Source organism: Malaclemys terrapin, chromosome 5 (assembly GCF_027887155.1).
Source record: "Malaclemys terrapin pileata isolate rMalTer1 chromosome 5, rMalTer1.hap1, whole genome shotgun sequence".
Classification (NCBI taxonomy): Eukaryota; Metazoa; Chordata; order Testudines; family Emydidae; genus Malaclemys; species Malaclemys terrapin.
In genome coordinates this window covers 17,350,223-17,376,427 of record NC_071509.1, presented here as the reverse complement: position 1 = coordinate 17,376,427, position 26,205 = coordinate 17,350,223, and the positions used below count along the sequence as shown (strand labels likewise).

The 26,205-nt window shown below is 43.4% G+C and overlaps 1 long non-coding RNA gene across 1 annotated transcript; it reads left to right on the top strand.

Annotated features, from left to right (window-relative positions):
* Positions 1-1,270: 1,270 nt before the first annotated feature.
* LOC128838325 (uncharacterized) lies at positions 1,271-25,580 on the top strand. The gene is made up of 3 exons (XR_008445155.1): positions 1,271-1,345; positions 21,922-22,072; positions 23,538-25,580. It is a non-coding gene; the product is annotated as an uncharacterized LOC128838325 (long non-coding RNA).
* Positions 25,581-26,205: the final 625 nt, after the last annotated feature.

Here is a 26,205-nt window from a genome sequence, read left to right as displayed (position 1 = left end):
TGACACAAGTCAAACTGCTTAGAGCAAAAACTATCTATATAAAGTTCTGGGGATAGCCAATTATTTGTCATAAATGCATAGATTTTAAGGCCAGAAGAAAACACCGTGATCATCTAGTTTGAACCCTGCAGAACACAGGCCATAGAATTTCACTTTAAATCAAGTTTGTAACGTCTGGTTGAGTTACCGCTTATCTTTTAGGAAGACACCGAGTCTTGATTTAAAAACTTCAAGTGTTGGAGAATCTAGCTCATCCCTAGGTACGTAATGTTACTTAGACCTCACTATTAAAAATGTGCATCTTACTTCCAGTCCGAACTTGTCTAGTTGCAGCTTCCAGGCACTGGATCATGTAATGCCTTGCCTAGATTCAACAGCCCTCTGCTATCATAAATCTTATTCTTGTGGGAGACGCATCTCCAAAGAGAGGACATTCTAGAAAACTTCCTCGTCACTTTCATGTTGTGTGGTCTTGGCACTGCATGGGGATCTGGGTTCTCTCCCTGGATGTCTCTCAGACTTCCTGGGTGACTGGGCTGAATCTAGCTGTGTTTCAGCTGCTCCCCTGTAAAGGGGAGATAATAATACTTCCCTACCTCCCCGGGATGTTGTGGGGAAAAATAAATCATTTCTGTGGCTCCAGTACTCTGGGGGGAGGGGCTATCATACATACAGATACAGACATGTTTCAGAGGCACGATTCTGTAATCCAAATCATTGTGAACACACTTCCACTAAATTGACCCTAGCTTTGTGATACAAAATGTGTTCTGTGGCTGCATTTTCATATACAGGTGTTTGTATTCTGATTAACTCTGTCTATATCTGCGTGCATCAATGGTTTTATTCTCAGAACAGGGAGAAGACAGGGAGGGTCGGGGTTAATTGATTATCTTGTAAGCAGCTTTGGGATATTCACACATGATCAGGCATTTTAGACCTTGTTGAGAGTATTTACTGTAAAAGAAGATTAATAAAGCTCCATGTTAAAACGGAAACTAAGCTCTTTGAGTCAGCTCATCTATCTGCTCTAAATGGGGCTTTTACTTGTAATGGAGCCAGTGATCTCTTCTAGCACCCACTCCATTTAAAGTCAGAGGTTTGACCAAAATAGCTGTTGGGATTTTATAATTTTCTATTTTTATCAATGATCTACTTAAATGCTGACTTCATTCTCTTTAAGACAGGCAGAGCAATCCAATTGGCTAAATGCTGCATATAGCTGAAGGAATGGAATTATTTAAAACTATCTTGTGTGATGAATGTAGGATGGGTATTCTGTGCCATTTCGTCTGACATTCCTAGAACACCCAACTGCAAAAAGGGGTCAAGGCTGAGGACCAAGGTAAATGATAAGCCTCAATACAGGGGCAGTTTCTACTACCCTTTATTTCCCTGGGTAGCACCTTACTCCTTCAGTTGTTCCATTGAATTCAAGGAGTAGGGCACTATTTAGTATGTGTAAGGGTAGTTAAATCTGGGCCCCAGTTCCCTCCCACCTGTTTTCTCTATTTAGACTGTGAGCTCTTCAGGGCAGCGACTGCCTCTCTCTCTGTTTGCGCAGTGCCTTGTGCAATGGAATCTCAAACATGGTTGGGGTTTTTAGGTGCTACTGTAACACCAATAACAATAAATGCTAATCACAGAAAAAAAATGTGAGTCTAGTTCTGATTCTGTTGCTCAGACTGGTAGCACCTTTCTCCACACGTAGCCCCCATGCAGGCAGTGGAGTAAGGTGCTATTTACTGAAAGAGTATTGAAATCGGTGGAGTGGAGGAGTTAGGAGTGAAACAGATTCTTCAGTTACATTTAAGTGAGGACAGAAGCTGCACCACTGATCAGATACAGTAGTTTATAGTGGGATGCAGTTTTTCCTGGGAGTTCCCCTTACAGGCTTATCTAATTGGTGGCATCTCTTCTTACACTGTCACTTTCTAATTGATTTCTGTAGCTACTGCAGGGAATCCTGTATGGCACTTGGGAGTTAACAGCATGAATGTTCACAGCCATATACAGAGCACAGAGAGCGGCATGCTCTCTGGGACCCTGAGAAGAGCGGGAGAAGCAAGGTGCTGCTGCTTTCTAATCCTGGCTCTTACACCAACACCCTCGGAGGCCTTAAGCTTTGCCTCCTTTCCACAATTTTCTCTGGGGCACAACATGTGCAGCCTTATTTATACAGCACCCTACATGTGCATGGTGCTGAAGGCAGCGTGTAGGCTTGAGCAACGGCCCAGAAGTCTGTGTATTTTTGTCTGCCCAGGGCCCTGTGATTAGCAGAGCTGTAGAGAACTATCAAGGCGGGTATGATCACCTTTCCCTGCTGTACTGCCGACATGTTACTGTAAGCAGATCAAAGCACTGGGCCTATCTCGCAGAGTTCACATACCCTCTAGAGCACCAGCAGCTGCTGACTCAGAAGTCTGAATCTTATCCCAAATTATACCGTAGTGAGGCTACACGTAGCGCTGGGAGGAAATACTTGGCAAAAGCTGACTGTAATGGTGGTCATATATACATTACAGCACACTGTTCTTAATATACTGGGAACACTGAGTGTGGGACACTGGTAGGCTTGTAGTGTTTATCAGACATTTTATTTGCATGTGCATGGTTAGCGCTTTCTAGCTGCACCTGCTGTGAGATCATGGAGGATATTACTGAAGGGTGTGTGGTCAGTGGGTGATGGAACTGCAGAGAATGGACCAGTGTGTGTTCTGGTTTCAGATTACCTTATGTGACTGGGAAGAGTATAGCAGACTCAAGTGTGCGAAATGAAGAGGAGCAGATTTAGCTTAAATTTAGCAGCAGTGTTATGGAAATGAAAGAGGAAGTGAGAGGGTTTGAGAGAGCTGAGGAGATGAGGTTAAGATGACAAGTCTAGATGTCTGAGGTGGACAGAAGTTATTTAGTCACCAGAGCTTAATGCAAGATTCCAGGTGTGGCCACACCAGAGGCTTGTAGCGTCTGATGAATCTGCTGCTGCTCTTTTCCTCCTGCTCAGGAGGGAAATGGGTCACCAGGAGGGAAGGTTCCATGGCAGGAATGGGTCCCAGAAGCAGGCTGTGTCTGAATTACCCTGAGAGGATCACAGTGGGTGCAGGAAGTGGGAAGGCAAATTGGGACAGTTTCCCAAAGATTGGGGAGGTCAGAGAAAGATTGGTACCATGGCACTTCAGAGACTCCACAGGGGTGATGGTTACACGTTGGTTACACGAGGAGCTGTTACCTCCCTGCTGCATGGCATAAAACCTCTGTGCGTGCAGCCTTTGTCCTTTTTTGCTGCCATATCTCATTAGCAAACTCATGTCTAATTTGCTGTCCACTATCACCTCTAGTTTTCTTCTACCATAATGGCTCTCCCAATGGTTTCTGTCTCCCATTGAGTTAATCACTGGCTTCAGATCTTTGCTGCAGACTTGGTTAACTGTGAAAATGACTTGTTCATAAGCATGTCTGGGTGTCTGATGAAGTTAAGTATTATCCGTGTTTTAGTGCATTTAGTGTTTAACCGTGATATGATGAAGCCCTTGATGCATGCATTTATGTATTCTCTTATTGTCAGCAATAAGATGCATACCAAAGAAATCGCAGATCCTAGCCTTGGTTCTAATCAGAACAGCGTGAATATGAATCAGTAGAATGTATCAGTTGGTTTTGATTAATGTGCTCTGGACATAAATTGATACCAGTAATTTTGAATATTTACAATGAGCATCAATGATACCACCAGCAAATTAATTGGCAGCAGCTATGCACACTAATGACTTATTAATGAATTTGTCTTGGTAATTGTTATTCTAGAAATGTAAGCCCAGCAATTGCATTGCATGAAATCTGATATTTACCTTTTGAGATAAGTAGCGGGATTGTGACATTCTGCTCAGGACACCCAGAACTGTGAGCTACTGTGTTACCTCTCTGCCTTAGCAAGAGGGAATGCTGTGTTGCTGTTAAGCTGTGTGTCAGTTCCCTGACACCCCAACCTGTCTGCCTTGCCAGCAAACTCTTGAAGACTCTGCCAATCTAAACTTTCCTTTGCAATTAATAATAAGTGACCCCAGTTCCTGAGTTCCTCAGAGATGTCTCCCTACAGTGTCCAGTCCTGCTCACTGGACACTCCCAGAAATTATTAGATTTACTGTCTACAAAGAGATGGAGCACACATCAGTCTGTTAGGTGAGCCAAAGACTCACTCTTCACTTTAATACACAGCACTGAGATGGTTTTATAATAAAACAAGAATAAGTTTATTACCAAAGAACAGAGATTTAAGTGATACTAAGCAAGAGAAAAAGAGACAGGCGGGGTTACCAATAAAACAGCCTTTCTAGCAACTAAAACTTAATCTTAGCAAGTTACGGTCTTTGCCTAAGCAGTTTTCTTACAGCGAGTTACCAGCCTCTCCAGCCCTCCAAGCCAGAGGGGCAAATGCTCACAGGATCAAAGGGTGCTGTTCCCTCTGTTCCTGAAGGGATGGATAACCAAAATGCCTTTTTGCACCTTCTATTGCCCGAAGTCCATTATCTCTGCCTCAAGAGTCAGGAAAGATTCCTGGTGTGCAGGCTCTGTCTGCCAGCGCACTGAGCTGCTCCTTTCAGAGTAACAGCCGTGTTAGTCTGTATCCGCAAAAAGAAGAACAGGAGTACTTGTGGCACCTTAGAGACTAACAAATTTATTAGAGCATAAGCTTTCGTGGACTACAGCCCACTTCTTCGGATGCATATAGAATGGAACATATAATGAGGAGATATATATACACACATACAGAGAGCATAAACAGGTGGGAGTTGTCTTACTAACTCTGAGAGGCCAATTAATTAAGAGAAAAAGAAAAAAAACTTTTGAAGTGATAATCAAGCTAGCCGAGTACAGACAGTGTGATAAGAAGTGTGAGAGTACTTACAAGGGGAGATAGTCAACGTTTGTAATGGCTCAGCCATTCCCAGTCCTTATTCAAACCGGAGTTGATTGTGTCTAGTTTGCATATCAATTCTAGCTCTGCAGTCTCTCTTTGGAGTCTGTTTTTGAAGTTTTTCTGTTATGGACACAAATCTGACATCAGGAATCAAAATACTCAAAAACCAGTGGGAGAACACTTTAACCTGTCTGGTCATTCAGTGACAGACCTGCGGGTGGCTATATTACAACAGAAAAACTTCAAAAACAGACTCCAAAGAGAGACTGCAGAGCTAGAATTGATATGCAAACTAGACACAATCAACTCCGGTTTGAATAAGGACTGGGAATGGCTGAGCCATTACAAACGTTGACTATCTCCCCTTGTAAGTACTCTCACACTTCTTATCACACTGTCTGTACTCGGCTAGCTTGATTATCACTTCAAAAGTTTTTTTTCTTTTTCTCTTAATTAATTGGCCTCTCAGAGTTAGTAAGACAACTCCCACCTGTTTATGCTCTCTGTATGTGTGTATATATATCTCCTCATTATATGTTCCATTCTATATGCATCCGAAGAAGTGGGCTGTAGTCCACGAAAGCTTATGCTCTAATAAATTTGTTAGTCTCTAAGGTGCCACAAGTACTCCTGTTCTTCTTTTTGAGCTGCTCCTTGTTAGCCTGATAGCTTTGTTTACTGCATATGTAAATACGATTATTGGCAGAGGACAATGAAAGTCATCTGGTCAGACAGGTAAATACACATTCTTTTGTCTTGGGCAACTTGGGTTTAAGCACTGCCTCCCAAACACATTTTAAGAACATATTTTCAGCACACACATATAACTCTGTACACAACCTATACATACCTCATGCAATGATTTTCAGGACCAGTATGTCACCAGTTTACCTTACATGACACCTTTCAGGTACAGATTATGACAACAGAGTGCTGGGTGTGCAGGAGGGATGAGTGTGTCAGGCTTGATATAAGTTACAGTATGGTGGGCTCTCTGCCAGTTGGCATTGAGGGTCTCTTAGAGTTACAGCGCTATCTGCTGCAATTTAACTGTGAGATAGTAGGCCACATTCTCTGCTGGCATAACTCAGATCTCAGTTGCTCTGGTATAAACCTGGAGAAACTCTACTGACGCTGACCCTTTCACCCCACTGTGACTGTCCTTGGAAAAGCCATTCTTGACCATCAGTTCCTTTCCAAATCTAAGGGAATCATCTCCTCATTGATTCTCCTTCCTTTCCCTTTGCTGCCTCTGACGTTCAGTGGAGTTGGTCTAGATTTACACTGGTATAACTGAGATTAGAATTTTGCCCAGGCCTCTGAAGGCCAATGGAAGGGGGATGTCAGAAGAAATTTCAGAATTAGCTGCTCCCACGGAAGTATTATTACGTTTATTTAGTTGTTTTTTTTACTTCAAATGACCTATTTACTGCCAAATTATCTCTGAAAATGTCTGCTTGGAAGTACCAGACACTAGTACATCACAGAACCATAAAATCAGAGACTTAAAAGACACATTAATCCATCTTCCTGACAGTGCAAGATAGATTAATAGATTTTAAGGCCTGAAGGGACAATTATGATCATCTAGTCTGTCCTCCTGCATGTATCCGTAGAATTTCTTCCTTTCTCTGTAATTGAACACTATCATACTTAGGGCCCAAATTCACAGTCCATTTTGGTCAATTTCATGGTCACAGGATTTTAAAAATAGTCAATTTCAGGGTTTCAGATGTTTACATCTGAAATTTCACAGTGTTGTAACCGTGGGGGTCCTGACCCAAAAGGCGGTCATGGGGGAGTTGCAAGGCTATTGTAGGGGGATTGTGGTATTCCCGCCCTTACTTCTGCACTGCTGCTGGCACGGGCGCTGCCTTCAGACCTTCGTAGCCAGAGAGCAGCAGCTGCTGGCCAGGTGCCCAGCTCTAAAGCCAATGCTGCTGCCAACAGCAGCGCAGAAGTGAGGATCTCAGGATATGGAGGGTGGGTTACTCTACATCCGGGTTTTCCCGGCAGCTTCTCCGCCCAGCTCAGAGGCTGACAGGTGGGGCCGCAGCCTCTCCACTTGGGTCAGGGGCTGAGAGCCACCCTCCCTTCTGCTCTAACCTTCAGAGCTGGGCTTGCAGCCAGCATCTGTGGAGCTTCCTGAAGCAGGGGGAGATTCCCAGAGGTGGGTCTGACCTGGCTCCAGGAGCAGTCCCTGCAGGGGAAGAGGAAGTCCCATCCCTCCCCAGCCCGGGCCAGGACTAGCAGCTGGAGCCCAGCACATGGTAGGAGCCTCCAGCTGTGGTGCCTCCAGCCCCGCCCCTCTCCTACAATAGCCAGATTTCATGGGAGAGATCAGATTTCATGGTCCGTGACGTGTTTTTCGCAGCGATGAATTTGGTAGGGCCCTAATCATACCCAATAACTTCTTGTTCAACTAGGACATCTTTTTAAAAAGACATACAGTCTTGAATTGGAGACTCCAAGTGATTATTAATTACTTAGACTGTTTGCATTTTAGATGTGCTGGGGCTTCTGTCCCTTCTCTTGGAAGACTAAAGAAATAGTCAGACAGACATCACCATTACTCACTTTTCCCCAGGATGCTAAGGATATATTCTTTTACTCTCTTTTATCCTACCACTCCCAGCTGAACTCTGTTGGACTCATCTGAACACAATGTATACATTTAAAATATCCAGCTCCCCACCCCCAAACCCCAAATGCTACAAAAACAAAACACTACACTGCACACACAATTCTCCCCTAGGGACAGAATGAGAGAGAGAGAGAACGAATCACACGTGACACATTATTTAAAACACTACCAGAATATGCCCAGATGCTACGGTGGTGAGAATGTAAAAGAACCTATATAGGAATACCCACAAAAACTATATTAAAATAACGTTAAGGTGAAGCACTCAGCAGTTAGGAAATGCCAGAATTAAGGTTGCCTGTGCAACTTTAATCCACCCGCCCCTTTTGTGTATGCATTATGATACAGTCTTTAATTAGATGATCACATATTATTTTTTCCACAAGACCCCTGCCTCATTTGTTGAAAATGAAGGAAGGTATACAGGGGGGATTTCAGGAAGAGAAAGATGGTCTCATGGTCAAGGCTGTTGAATTGGATTCTAATTGGATCCAAGAGAATTGGATCCAGAGAATTGGATTCTAATCCTGCCTCTGCCACAAAGTTCCTATGTGGTGCTGGGTAAGTCACTTAGCTGGTCACTAATTTGTGTTTCCCATTTTCTGGGTGCCTGACTTTAAATCCTGGGATTTGATTTGCAGAAGTGCTGAATGCTCACAGCTGCAACTGAAATCAATGGGAGCTGTGCTTGGAACGTATAAAGTGCTGGACAGTGCTAAATACTTGGAAAAATCCATCCCTAGATGTCTCAAATTGGGCACCCAAAATTAGTGGGGTCTTAGGGAACTTTCTCAGATACTTGCAGCCTCTAGAACCCACAAATGGCAGCAAATGGGGTACAGCAGATGACTGGGCACTTTGAAATGTTACCAGATTCCAACAATCTATCCAGGCCTGCCCAGAGAACCATCAGATAAGTGTGGAACTTCAAATAGCCCCTCTGGAGATTTTGAAATGGGTTAAGGGCCACAAGATGCCCAGAGTGGTCCTGCCTTTCATGCACCATCTGGCTGGGGCCAGTGGACACCAGTTCTTGTCTTTATATGCTCCACTGTGTCCTGGAGATGTAATGATCTCTGGATATCCAGAGTAGTCTTGCCTTTTGCATACCATCCCTCCATGACTAGCAGATTCTGGCCCAGGCCTCCACCTGCTCCAGATCACCCTGAAAATGTAATGGTCTCTAGTCATATGGAGAGCCCTTCCTCCACCTGTACAGGGTAAGCCAAGGGACCAGGAGGTCAACATGGATTTCCAATGTGCTTGCTGGGACTTTGAAACTTTTCATGTCCAGCCATCTGGGAACTCAGCTGGCACAGAACTTGCTTGGGAATTCACCACCTGCCCAACTGAAAAAGCCGTCGGCAGAAACCTGTAGTTCCCTGACTGATCTCCTGAAAAGCTGAAAGGTAGAAGAACAACAATCTGATTTGTACAGATTTGTAATCTGTTGATTTCTAAACTAGACACATGATATGGAGGGGATCTGACTCCTGGTGTTCGAACCCATGGAGTTGGCAACGTTGCAAACAGTGCATTTTCTATTCTATGCAACTACATTCAGCACTAGGATAAATCTGCAGTGCCCCAATGTGTGACATTCTGCAGAGCCTCAGCATTTCCCATCTCAGCCTTCCCAGAAGCGGGGGTTAAACCAGGATGGTCTGCAAGCTAAAGGAGATCTATGTTCCCTTCCCACAAAGTTGCTGGGCACAAACCCAGGGGGAGGATGGAGCATGGAGATGTTTATGAAATTGCATGGTGATTTCCCTCTCAGGGGTGTAATGTCTTTGGGATTCTCCCCCTTCATTCCTTTCCATCTCAGTACATGAAGCCAAGGTGCCATTGGAAACACAAGCTTTTGCTTCACTTTTGTGACCTAGATAACACAAGGCGAAGTCCTTTGTAGTGCACAATGTGACTGCTCCCCTGCTGCTTGTGCCGAGGGACTGGGCACTGCTGTCTATCCTGCATAAGAGTTATGCCCTCTTCCCCCCTTACAGGCAACCTGTAGGCACAAATTGGACGGTTGCCAGAGGGTGAACACTGCTGTCCAGATTCAATGCGGCAACTAGTCCCAGTGAGAAGCCTCCAGGTGTTATTCTGCTGGGCTTGGGGAGAAGGGGTTTTACCCCACTGAACTCAGCTCTTTCACACTAGTCTGATTTGCAACCTCGAGTGTGTGCGGTGAGCACGACAGGGTGAGGGAATTCAGTACAGCTCATAGTTACTGACTGCACTCCCCCCAGGGCTCCATCTGATAGCTTTGTGCGGGAGCGTGATGGGTGGTATAAACCCCATTGTGGTCAACCATGGGTTAACAGGAGCTTGAGCCCAATTAGGCCATTGGGTGGCACTGGTGGTGGGGGAGGTATTAACCAGAAATGGTGATCACTCCCAGATTGGAAGGAGCTGGGTCTTCATAAAGGAAGGAGCACAGGGCAGTGAGAAGGAAAGCCAGGGTGGAGACCCAGATGAGAGGTAGGTGGGTATTTCCTCTCCTGGGCTAAAGGCTAAGAGAAGCCTGAGAGGCCTGGAGCCAATGGGTCCTGAGCCAGGAGGAAGCCTGGGAAGCCAGAGGCAGTTATGGTAAAGACTGATTTAGGGATGTCCCTGAACTTGTTCTCCTGTTCCCATTGCAACGCCTATGCCCCACCCCCCATTCATATAAAGTTCTTATCTGTTTCTGGGGACTTCTCTTGGTTCTTTTCCTCCATGTTGCCTACTTAAATCTCTTCTTTGTAGAATCATAGAAATATAGGGCTGTAAGAACATAAGAATGGCCATACTGAGTCAGGCAAAGGGTCCATCTAGCCCAGGACCCTGTGTTCTGACAGTGGCCAATGCCAAGTGTCTCAGAGGGAAGGAACAGAACAGGGCGATTATGTTGTCCATTCCTAGCTTCTGACAGTCAGAAGCTTAGGTTCACCCAGAGCATGGGGTTGCATCCCTGACCATCTTGGCTAATGGCCATGAACTTATCTACTTCTCTTTTGAATCCAGTTATACCTTTGGCTTTCCCAGCATCCCCTGCCAATGAGTTCCATAGGCTGACTGTGCACTGTGTGAAGAAGTACTTGCTTAGGTTTGTTTTAAATCTGCTGCCTATTAATTTCATTATCAACCCCGATAGGTGTTTGTCTAACCTGTTCTTAAAAACCTACAATGATGGGGATTCCACAACGTCCCTTGAAATGTTTGGTTTTCATTCTGAATCAGAATGAAACCAGATTTTGAAAAGTTATAATTCGGTTTCACAGAGGATTTCTGTTCTCTGCCCAACTCTACTGCTGAGGTCCAATGGCTGGAAGTGGAAGCTAGACAACTTCAAACTAGAGATAAGGTGCAAATTTTTAACAGTGAGGATAACCTTTGGAACAACTTACCATAGGCTGTGATGGCTCTCACCATATAAGGAAACAATTCCTGGTCTTCAGTCTAAATTTCCTTTACTCATGTTTATGTAAGGCTGATTATTGGTGGCATAGTCAAGCTAAATGGATGTACAAATGGGGATTGAGATGCTGGAAATAAACAGCATTGCAAACGTATGGGCAGGTTTGCTGTCTTGTCCTGGCACCCAAGGTTCTGGAACCATTATTGTTCACACTACACGAGCTCTTGCTACCTCTGGATGGCAAATTATAAACACATCTGTTATAAACTTGGGAGCAGATCTTGCAGTAGATTACTTAGGCCCCAGTCCTGCAAATATTTATGCACACATTAAATGTTAATCAATGTGTTGCCGTTGACTTTAAGCAGGCTTAGGATGTTTGCTGGATCGGAGTTTTAGACTGTACGCTCTCTGGGGTAGAGAAAGTCTTTTTGTTAAATGTATGGACAGTACCTACCACCACCGGGCTTCAGTCCCTGACTGGAGCCTTTAGTCCCCATCACAATACAGATATTAACCAACAACCATAACCCAAAAATGAAATCCTCATGGAAGTTAGTGGGAGTTGGGATATGATCCTAGGTTACTTATTTTATCAACTAGAAAATAATTAATGGCTGAGGCATATAACATGAGCACAGTATGCAAATGTCCAGTATTTTAGAGTTATTCATGTCTTCAGATATGAAGCCTACTAGTTATTTTAATTATCATACTTTTTTTCAATAGTAAAATAGATCCCGTGACAAAATCTTATTAATTTTGCAACAGACCAAAGAGGAGCAGACTTCAAAAGTCTAATGAATTTCTTCTAACTTGTCTGGGAACTGAACAGCCATAATTCTGATTGATCAGATATGCTCTGCATCAGAGATACCCCAGATGTGATCCAGATTTTAAATAGATGCTACTACTGTCAAAATGTATTCTTTCTTTCCTGGTATAATGAACTGATGTCTGTCAGTCCTGAATAATGTACTTTTTTTTTTTTTTGGTAATAGCTGTTAACATCAACAATAAGCTTTGTCTCATTAGCATCACATAATCCCACCACTGAGTCCCCAATTTCTGCTCCCCATATTATCTGCCGTGAGGAAAAAAAAATCCCACAGCAGGAGCTAAGAAGGTCAGTGCATTCTCAGGGTAATCAGCTGTAGTAAATTCAATTCTGACAAGACAAGGCTTGCAAATGTCTCGGGAATAAGGGATCATCTATAATTTTATATAGTGAATGGGAAAGTGTCCTTCTAAATGTTTATTAATTACAGATGAGTAGGCATATGGTGGTCATCTTTGGAGAGATTTCTTTTGAGGGAGACTGAATCAAAGTCAAAAACAAATTTAACTGCTTTCTTTTGCTTTGGATCAAAAAACAACCATATTCTACTGTAGATATATAAAAGATCTCATAGCAAGTCAGTGGAAGAGCTGAGAAGATAATCCAGGTGCTTTGACTTCCATTCACCTGTTCTAACCACTAGACCACTCTGCCGAGCTGTGGCTTAGATTTATAAATGAATGGGGGATCTGTTTGTCTCTTCAAACCTCTTTCTGCTGAGAGAGAGGGAAGCAGAAACTGGAACAAGAATAAGTGACAGTTGTGCTTAACCTCTTTAACTTTTCAGCCTCCTAGGGCATTGTCTACATAAAGCATGACCTTGGCCATGCCATGAGAGTAGCACTTGAGGGGTTAACAGAGGTTTCTCAGCTGCTCTTCTCTCAGGCAAATCATTCCTCTTACTTATTGATTAAAAAAAAAAATAAGTTCAGTAGCCAATGCACACATGCTCACTTTCTCTAGCCATGGACATTGTTTACAAATACAAGCTAAATTCTGATCTCAGTTCCATAGGTGCTGGAACTAGAGGTGCAGGGGGTGCTACAGAACCCTCTGGCTTGAAGTGGTTTCCATCATATACACAGTTGATGGTCTGGTTCAATAGCTCTCAGCACCCCCACTATACAAATTGTTCCAGCGCCCCTGCTCTGTCCCCCTGGTGCTCATCTGTAAGCCATTCGAACAAAGCCAATGGAGTGACCCCGAATTTACATTAGATCTTATCAGAATCCTTTTTGAAGTGATACTTCTAAATCTTCTCTTTTATAGCGGTGTCATTCCCCAGTTAGTCAGTGAGATGGCTCAGCAGAACATCCATTTTATTTGTGTGCATCACACCCTGCATCTCTAACACTATCCATTTGAGAACCATCTGCTGGACCAAACTGGTCTCTTCATCCCTGTAAGCTCCCTTGGGTATGTGTTGTTTCGGGATCATCCTGGTCAGAAATGGCTATTGGTACCACAGGAAGAAAATTAATACCTGGCGATATCAAATACCTGCTATTCACAGTTACTCATTGGCCAGACTGCAGCACTTGTATGAAAAATTTTCAGTTCCTTTTTGTCCCTGGCAGCTGCTCAAAAGTGTACTTCTGAGTCTGAGGAAGCTGAGAAAGTGTGGTGAGTGTCAGTCAATTAAGCTATTCAACTTATTTATGAAACAAGACAAAACACTGTTTAGGGTGAAAACTCCCCACTCAATAGGATTCTCCCTGATATAAAATGTCAGAGCTGAAAGGGGTCATCTTGTGACCCCAGAATGTTCTTTTAAACTATTTGCAAATCAATAGCTCTTCTTTGGATTTGTTCCGAGCCCCCTCATTCCCTTTTATTATAAATCACAGGGCACAGACTGCCTATCAATTAATATGGAGACAGATACTATGCTAAAGGAACAGCTGGCTTTAGAGTGATTCAGCCTGATCCTCATTTATATTAAGGTCAATTTACACCACTCTGGCAGTGTAAAGAAAGCTCCTTTACAGGGCCAGAGCTGTGTAAAAGGGCCTTAATCCAAATGAAAATGCAGACTGTCGTAGTCAGAAAAGTGACTCAGTTAAAATGATGATCTCAGATTCTTGTGCTGCTGCTTCTCTCGCCACCAGCCTGGGCCCTGTGTGCTCTCTGCCTCTCGCACCATCATACGCTAATAAAGAATTGTCATCAGGGCTGAAATTTCCAAAGCCACTAAAAAGATTTAGACACCTAATTTCCATTCATTTGAATGGGAATTAAATGTCCAAATCCTTTAGGCAGTTTTGACAATCTCAGCCTACATTAATAACTTTGCCGACCAAGCTTTAGGCAGAATCCAATGCGATCTGCTGTCTCTTTGCACTGCTAAGAGGGCCTGCCTCTCTCTTAACAGTGCTATCATCAGTAATAACTTGTTTGACACAGATGTGACTGGAAGCCACACAATGGACAGAGGCATTGGGCCAGATCCTCAGCTGGAGTAAATTGGCACCGCCAATGCCAATGGTACTAGCTGAAGTTCTGGCCCCTTAGGTTGAATAAGAAGGTGCCATCTTTACAGAGTCATGCTTCGGATTATAGCTACACATTCCTACCATCTAATGGCTGGCCAGGGGCCACTGTGACATGAGTAGGTGGTCTCAGACCAGTTCCTAATAAGTGTCCATCTCACATGCCCCCTCATAGGTGGCCAAGGCTTGGAATAGCATTACTAGAGCACCTTGATGGGACTGGGTGAGGAGCTTCTTCTGCCTCTCCTTGTGCAGTGCTTATTCTCTGGATGATAATGTACTAAATAGAGGGGCTTTTGTTTCCACTGGTGTCAGTCCAGTGTCTTTCACAAGAACTAACTAACTTATCTACTAAGTTGACTCAGCTGTGAGAAAGAGGCCTTTTTGCAAGGCAGTTGTTGACAGCAATGATCCTCTTTCCTAAAATCTAGTGTGTGTCTGAGGAAGTCAATATAATCCTCCTGGAGAGAAGGACAACAATGCAATACAGCCAACACATCTGTAAGAAAAGGACGTTCTTCCTCCAGCTTTCCCCTGTGTAAATTGATCTCCAAGGCAGATACTGTGGTAATGCTAATCCGGTGAAAGAAGCATTAGTTTACAAGTGACACTCACATACTGCACTTAATATTGGGTGAGCTGGAGATGGGCCTGAACCAAGCCCCCAGATTAAAACTTCCACTCAAATTTTGGATAAGCTTTGATCTGGATCTGAACTTCACAGACCTATAATGGACCAAACCAAAACCCCAGGCCCAAACTGCTCAAAACTTTGCGGGAGTTTGGATCCAGATTTTTGTGTGTGTGCACGTGTGACAGAGAGCATTAAAACTTAGTACACCTCTACCCCAATATAACACGACCCGATATAACACGAATTTGGATATAACGCGGTAAAGCAGCGCTCCAGGGTGGCGGGGCTGCGTGCTCTGGCGGATCAAAGCAAGTTCGATATAACGCGGTTTCACCTATAACATGGTAAGATTTTTTGGCTCCCGAGGACAGCGTTATATCGGGGTAGAGATGTAATTATAAGAGCGGGGTTAGATATGAAATTTTAAATTTTGAAAAAAAATTCCCCATTTTTGATCAACTGGAGAGATGGTCAAAAATGTTTCAAATTTTGAAAACTAAAAAAAAAAGTAGAACTTTTTTAAAAAAAAAACCCATGAAAATAGCCCTCTTTTTCCCAGCTCTAGTAATTGTAGAACCTCGTGGCTTCCTGTGTTGGCAAAGAAAAGGGAGAAGGAAAAGGAAATTAGTTATAGATATGCAGAACATGTGCTAAAGGAAAAATGTCAATGGACGTATCCCCCCATGTTTCTGAAAGAAGAATAGGGCTCGCACTCTATGTCCTTAGATTTAGTGCTCCTTGATTCTGTTTTAGGCCACTCACTTTAAGGCTCTTAGCTTGGTAAAATGCTCTTTCATGAAGGAGAAACAAAGAATTTCCATCACTGTGAAAAACAGCCTTTCATGTTATTAGGGAATCTGGGAGAAATTACCGTTCCCGAGCTCCAGATAAATACGTAAGGGGTGAAAGGAATTGGAGCACTAAGAATAAACTTGCCTGCGGCACACACTTAATTGGTTGTAGAGGACCACTCTTGCAGCTCAAATACAAGCCTCTGTCCAGTAAAGCAATTAGGCCCCGCTTTTTAAAAGTATTTAGGTGTTGCTGCACTCGGCGTCGCAACGCCTAACTTATTTAGGAGCCTTCATCTTGAAAAGGAGATTTGGACTCCTAAATCAGTTCAGCATTATGACGCTAAGTGCCCAAATGCCTTTAAAAATCTGGACCTTAAGCACATGCTTGACTTTAAGCATGTATGCAATCCTGGTCGAGGTTCAGCTCCATTCAGTATGACTACATACAAGTTGACATGCCTGAGTAGGGTTACGCAATTATAACTAACGAGAATTTGCCCCAATGTAAACAAACAAAGCAATATTTACGTTTAAAGAAAATTGTCACTCGCTGAAAACTTGTAAAGTAAATTACATTAAACCAAGGGAGTTAAAAGAACCCACTGAAAGAGGGAGGAATTAGCAAAGGAGAGTTAACTAGAGCACTGCCTATGTAACATTATAATAGAGAATCCATGAGGAAAAATTCTAGGAAGATATGCCATGTAAGAGTGAAAAGAAATTGGAGGAAAGTGTATCAAACTGTGGAGTGTGCTTGTTGAAAAAATAAGTTTCCAGCCATCCCACGGTTCACTATTAATAGATCTTTACTGCACAATATTTATCAGAAATAGATTTGGACTTGGAGGTTCACCATGATGTAGCTTAAAAAAAAAAAGCTGATGAATTGCAGTTGCCTCCCTATAAATAAAGAATAAGTCACCAACGAGCCATCTGTCAGTGTATGATTACCAACTTTCTTTTTGTCTTTCAAAGCGGCCTGAGAAACCAAGGGCATCTATAATAGAGAGAGCGCACACATTACAACACGTCCCAGCAGTTAGCCAGAAAGGATCATACAAGAGTCTCTCTTGATTTATCTCACTCAGTGAAATAATTTCATACTGATGTTTTTCAATTGGTGTGTCTGTATATTTCAAATACACATGGAACCACTGCAGGGATTATTTTCCAGGACTTGGTGTTGGGATTGATACAGTTAAGACATGCAAAGTAAAACATTTTTAAAAGAAGAAAATCCTTAAGTCCTCTCTGTTTGTGAAACCAGCGGTTTAACAGAACAATATTAATTCATTTTTTTCTGCTATTGAATAGTAAAAGATCTGGGATACCCTGGGAAAACATATTCCTATGGTTATGTTAAATCTGAATGCCTCACTATCAGTGGGAAAGACAAAGATCTAAGACCTCTTAGCCTACAGAAAACAACAGAGGTTTTTATGATGGAAAAATGAGGGATTTATTCTTTTCATTTTTCCCTCTCCCTCCCCCCCCCAAATAAGTTCAGGGTCAGTGTACAATTTCTCCTTTTGTTTCTATTCTAAGGACCATCCATTTTGGGGTGCTTTTATTCCCCAAAAGTCGGTCTGACTCTGATAACATTCTGTGCATTTGATTCTTTGTTGTAGAAAAAGGTTTGCAGTGTGCGTGTGGCTACATACACACACATATGCATATAATGTTAATATTCTTAAAAAGAAACCTTAGTTTAAGAAGAGTTAAAGGCTGAAAGTAGGTTTCACTATGGAATCCAATTTGGATCCCACCCAAATACTACACTTTCTAAACAAAAATTCTACAAATTAATAAACACCAAATGTTGCAAAGTCTGCAAATGAACACTTGAGTTCCTCCTCCTGCTACCCTTTGCATCTCCTGTCTTCTCCCCATACCTTCATGAACCCTGCATCTCTCTGTGCTCCCTAATACCGTGAACCCCTTTCCATGCCCCTACCTGTCTCTCTGGCCCATGATGCTATCCACGCCCCACTCTGATCTCCTAAATATCTCTGTCCATGGCTCCCTTCATTATTCTCGTGCCCTCCCAGCACTCCTCTCTCATTTGCCCCACTTCCCCCCCGGTTTGCTTCACTCTAATCCTGGCCTGCTACCTCCAGCTCCGCTCAGTAGTTTCTGCAGCAAAGTCTAAAAAGTGAAGAGGAAGTCAGTTTCTATTAAATGCAGTGTTGTAGCCATGTTGGTCCCAGGATATATGAGAGAGAAGGTGCATGAGATAATATCTTTTGTTGGTCCAACTTCTGTTGGTAATAGAGAGAAGCTTCTGTTGGTAAGAGAGAGAAGCTTTCAAACTCTTCTCAGGTCTGGGAAATAGGCCACTTCACCTTGAATGGTCCCTTGAAATGTATGTTAATTACTTACGCTAAACAATCTGTTCCACCTTATATTTAGCTGTGATGCTCTGAGTACCTTTCCCAGACCTGAAGAAGAGCTCTGTAATTTTGGAGGAATTAGGTCTTGATTCTGCAAAGACTTAAGCCCTTGCTTAATTTTATGTACCTGAGTAGTCCCACTGATGGCAATGACACTATTCAGGCACATGAAGGTAAGCAAAACGCAAGTCGTTGGAGAACAGGGGCCTTCACGTGTAGCTGTTTAAAAATGAGGCTTAAAGTAGGAATCTAGCTTCAGCCTCAGTATTGCTATATATGCCAGCATATTAAAGCAATCATTTAAATGTACAACTCATCTATGTGATAAAATTGTACCCGAGTCTGTAGTTCAAACATTGGCAAATCTTCCATTGAAGTCTTAGGAGTTTGTTTGTATTTAATCTATTGATTTGCTCGTTTACGTTGAACCAATCCGTGTGGTATTCAGGTGTCAAGGAATGTCCCACGGCCACAGGATTAAACAAATAAAATGAATTTCTAATCAAGCCCCTGTAAAATTGGGAATTCATTAGGACCCAGAAGGCAGTTAGCAAGTAGGCTGCATTGCTTTACTACTAAAAAGCTAATAGAAAAAATATCTAAAGGAAAGCTGCTTGTGGCTGTAGTTTGTCAGGGAGGGAAACAGCAGCAACAGTTGTCATCTGTTTAACATTTGAGTCTGAGTTAAAGCAGGAAACGGAATGGGCCAGCTATTTTAAACTAATCAGTTCTATCAATAACCTGAAGGTACTTTTAAAAGCTGCAGAGGTAACAGCAGCGCTTGACTCTTCCAGAAGGAAGTTTGCTTTTGTTTCAGACCTGTCGTTGCTTTAATTTGACACCAAGACATGTTTTCCCTGGAGTATTAGGTATCTTGGACTTTATCCATTTGGTAAAGAACTGACCTGCATAATTCCTATGTAGTGAGGAGATTTACTACTTAGGTCAACATGCATCTCCTGTGAGTCAAATAAACACAAGGAGCATTCATTAGGCATGCTTACTGAATTTAGGTTGCATTCACACAACCTGATATGGGAGCCACTGGGGCCATGCTAGTTCAACCAAGGTCGCATAGGGCAAGGGAGCAAGCAAAGAGGGCTTTTATCAGCCACAGACTGAATAAATAAATCAATCCAGCTGATTTCAATACCCAATCTAATTGCATGTGGCAGGAGACTAACTTCAGGGGATGCTTCTGAGTTTACACTAATTCAAACAGTTAAGGTACAAAAAGGCTAGGCCTCTGTAAAATAGAGAAAAAAAAAAGAGTTCAAGAAAGAGAGATCAGAGACACATACATCATTACGAAAATGCATTTGTAATTTTATAATTCACCCTCTCTCTCACCCACTCCCATGTAGGTGAAAGAGATTGTTATAAAAATCAGGTTTTCACCTAGGAAGTGGTATCTACTCGTTAGAGTGGGGGGCGGTGAGTATGGACTCCTGGGTTCTGGGCCCAACTCTGCCACAGACTTTCTGTGTCACACTTGGGAAATCGTCAGTCTCCCTGGACCTGTCTGCCCCTCTGTGAAAGTGGGCCTGAAGTTGTGAAAGTAACTGTTGATTTTCATTTCCTTAATTAATGATTACCCGGTTTCTGACATCTCAATGGGGACTGATTTTGAGAGACTGCCTGCTCAGCTCCAAGGCACCCCAAATCAATAACCGACTGAAAATTTTAGGGCAACAATTATAGATTTTAAGAAAAATATTTTGCGCGTTGATTTCAGTCTGGTGATATCAGTGAAAAGGACTTTGTGGCCTGGTGAACCAAATCCAGATGTCAATGGAGTCACATGTGTTTTGACATTATATCCTTAATCTCTCTATCAAGCTTTACTCGTGATTGATTTAATGGTAATACCTAAAAGGATTAATGCATTTATGTGTATACAGAGCTTGGAGATCCCAGGTTAAAAGCAGCATTCACAGCCTTGCCAATACCCTCGATTTCCACAGTAGTAGTGTTGAGAATTTGGTCAGGGCTGGAGACTAGCCTCCGGATGAAATGAGATGCTGCAGCCCCACTTGCCCACCTCCTGGGGAAGAGCAGCCAATCAGGACTGGCACAGCTCTCCCTCCTTCCCTCAGCAGCTGAGAGTAGTTTTTGAGCAGGAAGTTTTTTTGAGCAGGAAGGAGGGAGAAGGAGCGGTGGATAACCACTTTCACTGGAGGGGGGAGGAGAGAGTTGAAAGATCCCAGCAGTTCTCAGTTTTTCTGCTTTCCCCTCTCCCCTCCCTTTCTGTGCGCAATGGATAAGTCTGCTGTCTCTCCCGTCCCCATCCTCATTCCTGCACCACCAGGCCTGGGACAAGAGAAGGGGATACATAACCCCTGGAGCTGCAGAAGTAGCAGAGATAAGGGCTGGGATAGGTGCATAATTAATCGCTGGGTTGGGGGAGTGGTAGATGCAGACGGGTGGGAGGACACAGATTTGATTCAATGAGAAGTTTGGGGAGAAGCCAGCGAAGACACTTGTAGCCAGGGGCCAAAATCACCTTGCTCTGTAAATCTGGGAAAGTGAGCAGCACTTACTGTCTCTCAGACACACCCTGGGCTTAGGGGAGGGCAGCGGAAGTCAAAAATCAAGAGACAAACCAAAACCCACAATTTGATCTTTAAAAAAACCTCTCAATTTCTGAGTGAATCCCATGACTTGGGGGGGCCTGACTCGTGATTTTTGAACTTTGGGGGTTGGCAAAACTGGATATAGGGTCCAAGTATTGCATAGGGAAAGCCGACTATTAGCATCCATCATGTGGTTCTAAGAGACATGGATACATAGGAGACCAATTTTCTTTGCTGATCTTTTCCCCCTACACCTCAAGGTTTCAGCAGCAGTGAGGCATTTCCTTAAGCTCATGACACACTGGTGAAAACTCAGAATGTTGCAGGAAGCGGTACTGGTAAGGCAGTGGACAGCCTTCTTCCCTTAGAATCATTAAACAATTCGCAAACATGGTGCTAGGGGCCGCTGCACTACGTGAGGTGCTGTTAGATGAGACCTAAAAGTGAGATCCTGACCACTTGTGGTCACTTTACATCCTTGGAATCTTTTAATAAAATTAGAGGATTTCTCCTATGATGGCCTTGCTAAATAAAAATAGGATAATTACATTCCATCAAAAGCCCCTCTTCTGGTGTCCGTTGGCTTAAGGGATCATTTACTCTCTATTCTCAACTGTTGGATAGTGTTGCTATGTGCTATTTAAAGGTACTCTTCTTCCACTCCAGTGCATGGCAGCTGTATTTCAGCGGAGGATGGAGTGAGTCCTGTATATATAATTTGCAATCAGTTTGCAAAGGTTTCTGAATGCTGTGGGATTTATAGCAAGAAAGGCTCTGTATAAATGTCAGTGAGTATCATTAGGTGTGTGTGTGTCTATAATGCTGATGGAACACAAGCACCATGAATTACCCAAATTGCTACCATGGGAACTACATACTTTTTTAAGGATCTGATCCGGCAAGCCTCATTCATGCTGAGTAGCGCTTACTCATGTGAATTTTCCCACTGTGTTAAATGGCACTGCTTGCTCAGGAAAATGCTACTCAATCTGAGTAAAAAGTTGCAGAATCGGAGCCCTTAGGCATTAGCAGAACAAACTAAAAAAGGTGGGTAAAACCCACATAACTTATTGGCACAGAAATTGTTTCTGCCCTGGGGTTGCTGTCACTATCTTTCCATGCTGGAAAAATTGTGTGTGTGGGTGCAGTATACCCGTTTTTACAAGTTTTATTTTGCTAACGTCACATGAGTTCTGGTCTCCCCAGTGGTGAATCTGAGATACTTTTGTTCTTGTGTGCTGCAGGGGAAAAGGATTTAAAGACCCAACATAAAAAAAGAGACTGCCTTTCTGTGGTTTGATGTGAAATAATCTTGAAGATGAGGTCCAACATTTTCTTTTGAAGTAGGTTGACAACGCAACAAGTTGCTGTTATGGAAGGAGACAAGAAAAGCAGGTACTTTTGCCCCCACGGTGTGCTAAATGTTAGGGCTCAGGACGTCCTGGTTCTTACTTGCCTATGCAGGGGAGTAAGGCCTCCCTTACTGCCCTGCTTAGTTATGACTTGTGCAGTAGAGAGGAAAGCAGCCGATGCTCACCTATCTCTTTTCACTGAGAGCAAGTGGGTGGGGAGGGGCCTGAGAGGAGCAGGGAGAGGGAAGAACCTTGACTTCAACCCTCTCCCTTTTCTGGCCATTGCAGTTGGCTGGGTGCACATGGTGTGAAGCAACTTACTGCTTCCCCAGAACAAAGGATGAGCAGGATTAGAATTCCTGCTCTGCTCCTGGGACATTGCAGTTACAGACTGCCCTTTACTTGGGCCAAATTGAAGAGAACAATCTTCTGTAAAATATCTGAGCTAAAAAATATAACGGGAAAAGTGGCTGGGCCTGGGAAGACTCTCACCCAGGACTCCAGGCTCTGGCTTTTTGTGCTTGCACGTCACAGACACTAATGAATTTGCAAGTGGGGAGCACCAATGCAACAAGAGGAGGGTGTGCTTTCTATTGACTTCCTTTGCTCCATGTCAAGCACAGGAAATCCTAAGGATTATTCATTAGGTGACAGCTCTGCAATGCAAACCCAGCCCTGCTCCCAAATGACTTGAATTATTATTGTTTAGAGGCTCAAAAGCACCAGTTAAGCTCTGCAAGGAAGGAGGGCCTTGTGGTTAAGGGATTGGCCTGGAAATAAATTAATGGAGATATCTCATTTCCTAGAGCTGGAAGGGACCCTGAAAGGTCATTAAGTCCAGCCCCCTGCCTTCACTAGCAGGACCAAGTACTGATTTTGCCCTAGATCCCTAAGTGGTCCCCTCAAGGATTGAACTCACAACCCTGGGTTTAGCAGGCCAATGCTCAAACCACTGAGCTATCCCTCCCTCCAAGGGAATGTGGGTTTGATTTCTAGATATACCATCGGGCTCCTGACGTTGGGCAACTCACTTAATGCCCAAATAAATGTGTTAGCCTCTAAGGTGCCACAAGTTCTCCTCATTCTTTTCACTTAATCTGTCTATGTCTCAGATGTAAAATGGAGATGATCATAATTCCTTTCTCCCACCTTTTGCCTATTTTGATTGCAAGCGACTGGGTCAGAGATTGCCTGTTACTATATATAGGTACAGAACCTAGCATAAGAGGATCTTAATCTTGGCTAGAGTCTCTAGGAGCTACTGTAATACAAATGACAATAATAACCTGGGTCCCATTGTTCTACATGTTGTCTGAACTCACGAGAAGATACTTGCTCTGAAGAGTTTACAATCTGCTAACACATGCAGCCTTTGAAACGGGGGACAGTGGAACACAACAAACTATGTAACATTTTAATAAATTATACACATTTTGTACATTTTTAAACAATTACTCGAACACCTCAGTTTTGCCTGGTGTGGCCCATCAACCTGTCATTTCTTGTAGGCATAACAGAAGAGGCAGGACGTGGAGGCAAAGTGGGCAGTTGCCGTTTTGGATCAGTTTGGCCCTTGGGGATGTTCCATGCAACGTGGGAGAACGTGTGAAGACTGGTGTGGGCTTGGCTGGTGGCTTGTCAAAACTGCCAGCGTTGGTGGAGTTGGCGAGCAAGATAGATGTGAAAAGAAACAAGCACAGATAAGTAGGGAGAGACAGAGCTGTGAAGGCTTTCGAAAGCGAGGCTGGAAGGTGGAATTTAGAATTCCCATCACAAATCTAGATGGTTTGCAAATGCAGGGCCGGCTACTCATGGCTGGTTTCCATGGGATCACTTGAGGGGAAACTCTTTTGCAAATCAAGTAGAGCCTGTCAGAATCAGGCCCTAAGAATACGGGGCCAAATTCAGAGCTCAGATAAGCAAGTGTAGCTCCATTGACTTTAGTGGAGTTGGAGCGCCATACACCAGTCTGAACTTGGCCCAATGGAACCCAAAGCATTCTCTCATTGGCGCCTCTAAGTAATTTCCCATCGGAGATCTATTGTCAGGATAAAAAATAATCCCCCAGCTTCTCATTGCAAAGAAAAATTATTGCTTCAGGTATTATGCAATAGAGGACACAGGCCTGGTGAAGACAAGGAAATGGCTTGTTGAGTAGGATTGAAGAAGTGTACATAGAGCAGCGTACCTTTATTAATGTGTCTGTCTCTGTCTGTGGTTGCAGAAGCTTTGGTGTTTTGATTGCTGCTTGATTTAGACAGCTTTCTGGGTGATGTTACTCTTCTATTTATGTGGCCTAAGAAAGGGAAAAGAGAGAGAGAGAGGAGCTTTGGGGAGCTGTGACCCTCTTTATTCAAACCTGAACAGTGGCAGGGTCTTTACTTCCAAGAACTCACTTTGCCTTTCTTCTCGCCATCCAGTGAGGGTGCCGAAATAATAGGTCCTTGGAGCTAACAAGGTTGATCATCAAGGAAAGCTCTGTGCCTGCCGAATCCTAGGGCGATGGAAAAATCTTAGTGCTCCATTGAACTACATTGTGATAACAGACATTCTAAAAGGCAAATTGAAAGGGTGATTTTGAAATTGATCTGTGCACAGACATTTTGTGCCGTTCCCTGTTCCCAAAACAACACAGCATGGACCACTGCATGGACTGAGCTTCCTAAATGCCAAATAACACCAAATGTATCACATGTGATTGCAGCAGATGTCTTCAGCAGTGGGTGGCGGGATCAGTGTTAATGTTTAATGCTGGGGGTAGGGATACAATGGCACTAAATTATGGAGATTACATTAGTAGGTTAAGAGGATCATTACTACAGAAAGGTCCTGCTGGGACCTTAGCACTCTCCTTACATGGAGGTGTTTAATAGAATCACCTGCCGTGAATGACAGAGCTGCAGATATAAATAACCACAAACAGGAGGACAGCAAATGCTTCCCAGGAAGCAGAGCAGCACAGGATTTTTGGATGCATTTAGAATGTTGTTAATATATCCACTTTTCTTTTTCAGACACATATAGCCTTGTGGCTAGGACAAGAAAGTAGAAGTCAGAATTCCTGGGATATACTCCTGCTACTGAGTGTCTGGGTACCCTTGGACAAGTCACTCTACCCTTCCAAACCTCAGTTTACCCATCTAGAAAAACAGGTGTAACAATATTTGTGTGGGTATTTATTGTGTTATCTCTCTCGGGACACCGTCAATACCAGGTTGAGTAATCAAGGCCGCCGAACAGGGAAATAACCCACTTCCTTCCCTGATGAACCAAGAGACGCACCCCACCCATGTACTTATTCGCTACACCGATACTGACTTAGATTCTTAATACATTCCATGGGTGGCATACCCAAACCCACTTATCCACTGATGCTTTAAAAAACTCCGCACCCCAATCTGGTTATATGATATGTATGTATCTCGTGATCTTTGTAACCGATACCTGTAATCCCTCATAACTCAAGCCTGACCCCAAATGTACAGTACCTTTCCTCTTAACATGTGTATATTTAATTTTAAACATTAACCTTAATAAATTTTTTAAATCTGAGTACCTGACAAACTTTAATGTATTCATCCTTACAACACCTCTGTGAGGTAAGGGGGATGCTATTCTCCCCATTTTACAGATAGGGGATTGAGGCACAAAGAGGATAAGAACCAGATTTCACCAGGTGCCTAAATATTTTTGAAAATCTAGGTCAAAGTGATTTGGTCAGCATCACACAGGAATTCTGTGGTGGAGCAGGAGCCCAAGTGTGGATCTCCGAAGTCCTATGTTATTCTCTAAACATGGGGCCATCCTTTTCACTGTCTTGTATGTCTGCAAAATGCCATTCACGCCTTTACTGCTGTATCATTAGAGCCCTGCAAATCTGCGGGTATCTGCTTTATATCAGTCGGCCATTTTTGTGGATAGCAGCTCGGATGTGGATACAAATTTTGTATCCGCGCAGGGCTTTGCAGCACATACTCACCAGAACAGAGCGGCTGTCACCCAGCCCACAGGGTCCAGCTGGGCTCTCTGAATCACACAGCTGCGGGGGTAGCCTGCTGGGCATTCTGGGAATTGTAGTCCCCAGCTGGCTTGGACAGAGGAGGTAAACTACAACTCTCAGAAGGGAGTGAGCCAAGCGCCATTTTGAAAGAGGTGTGGTGGTATAATTTACACTAG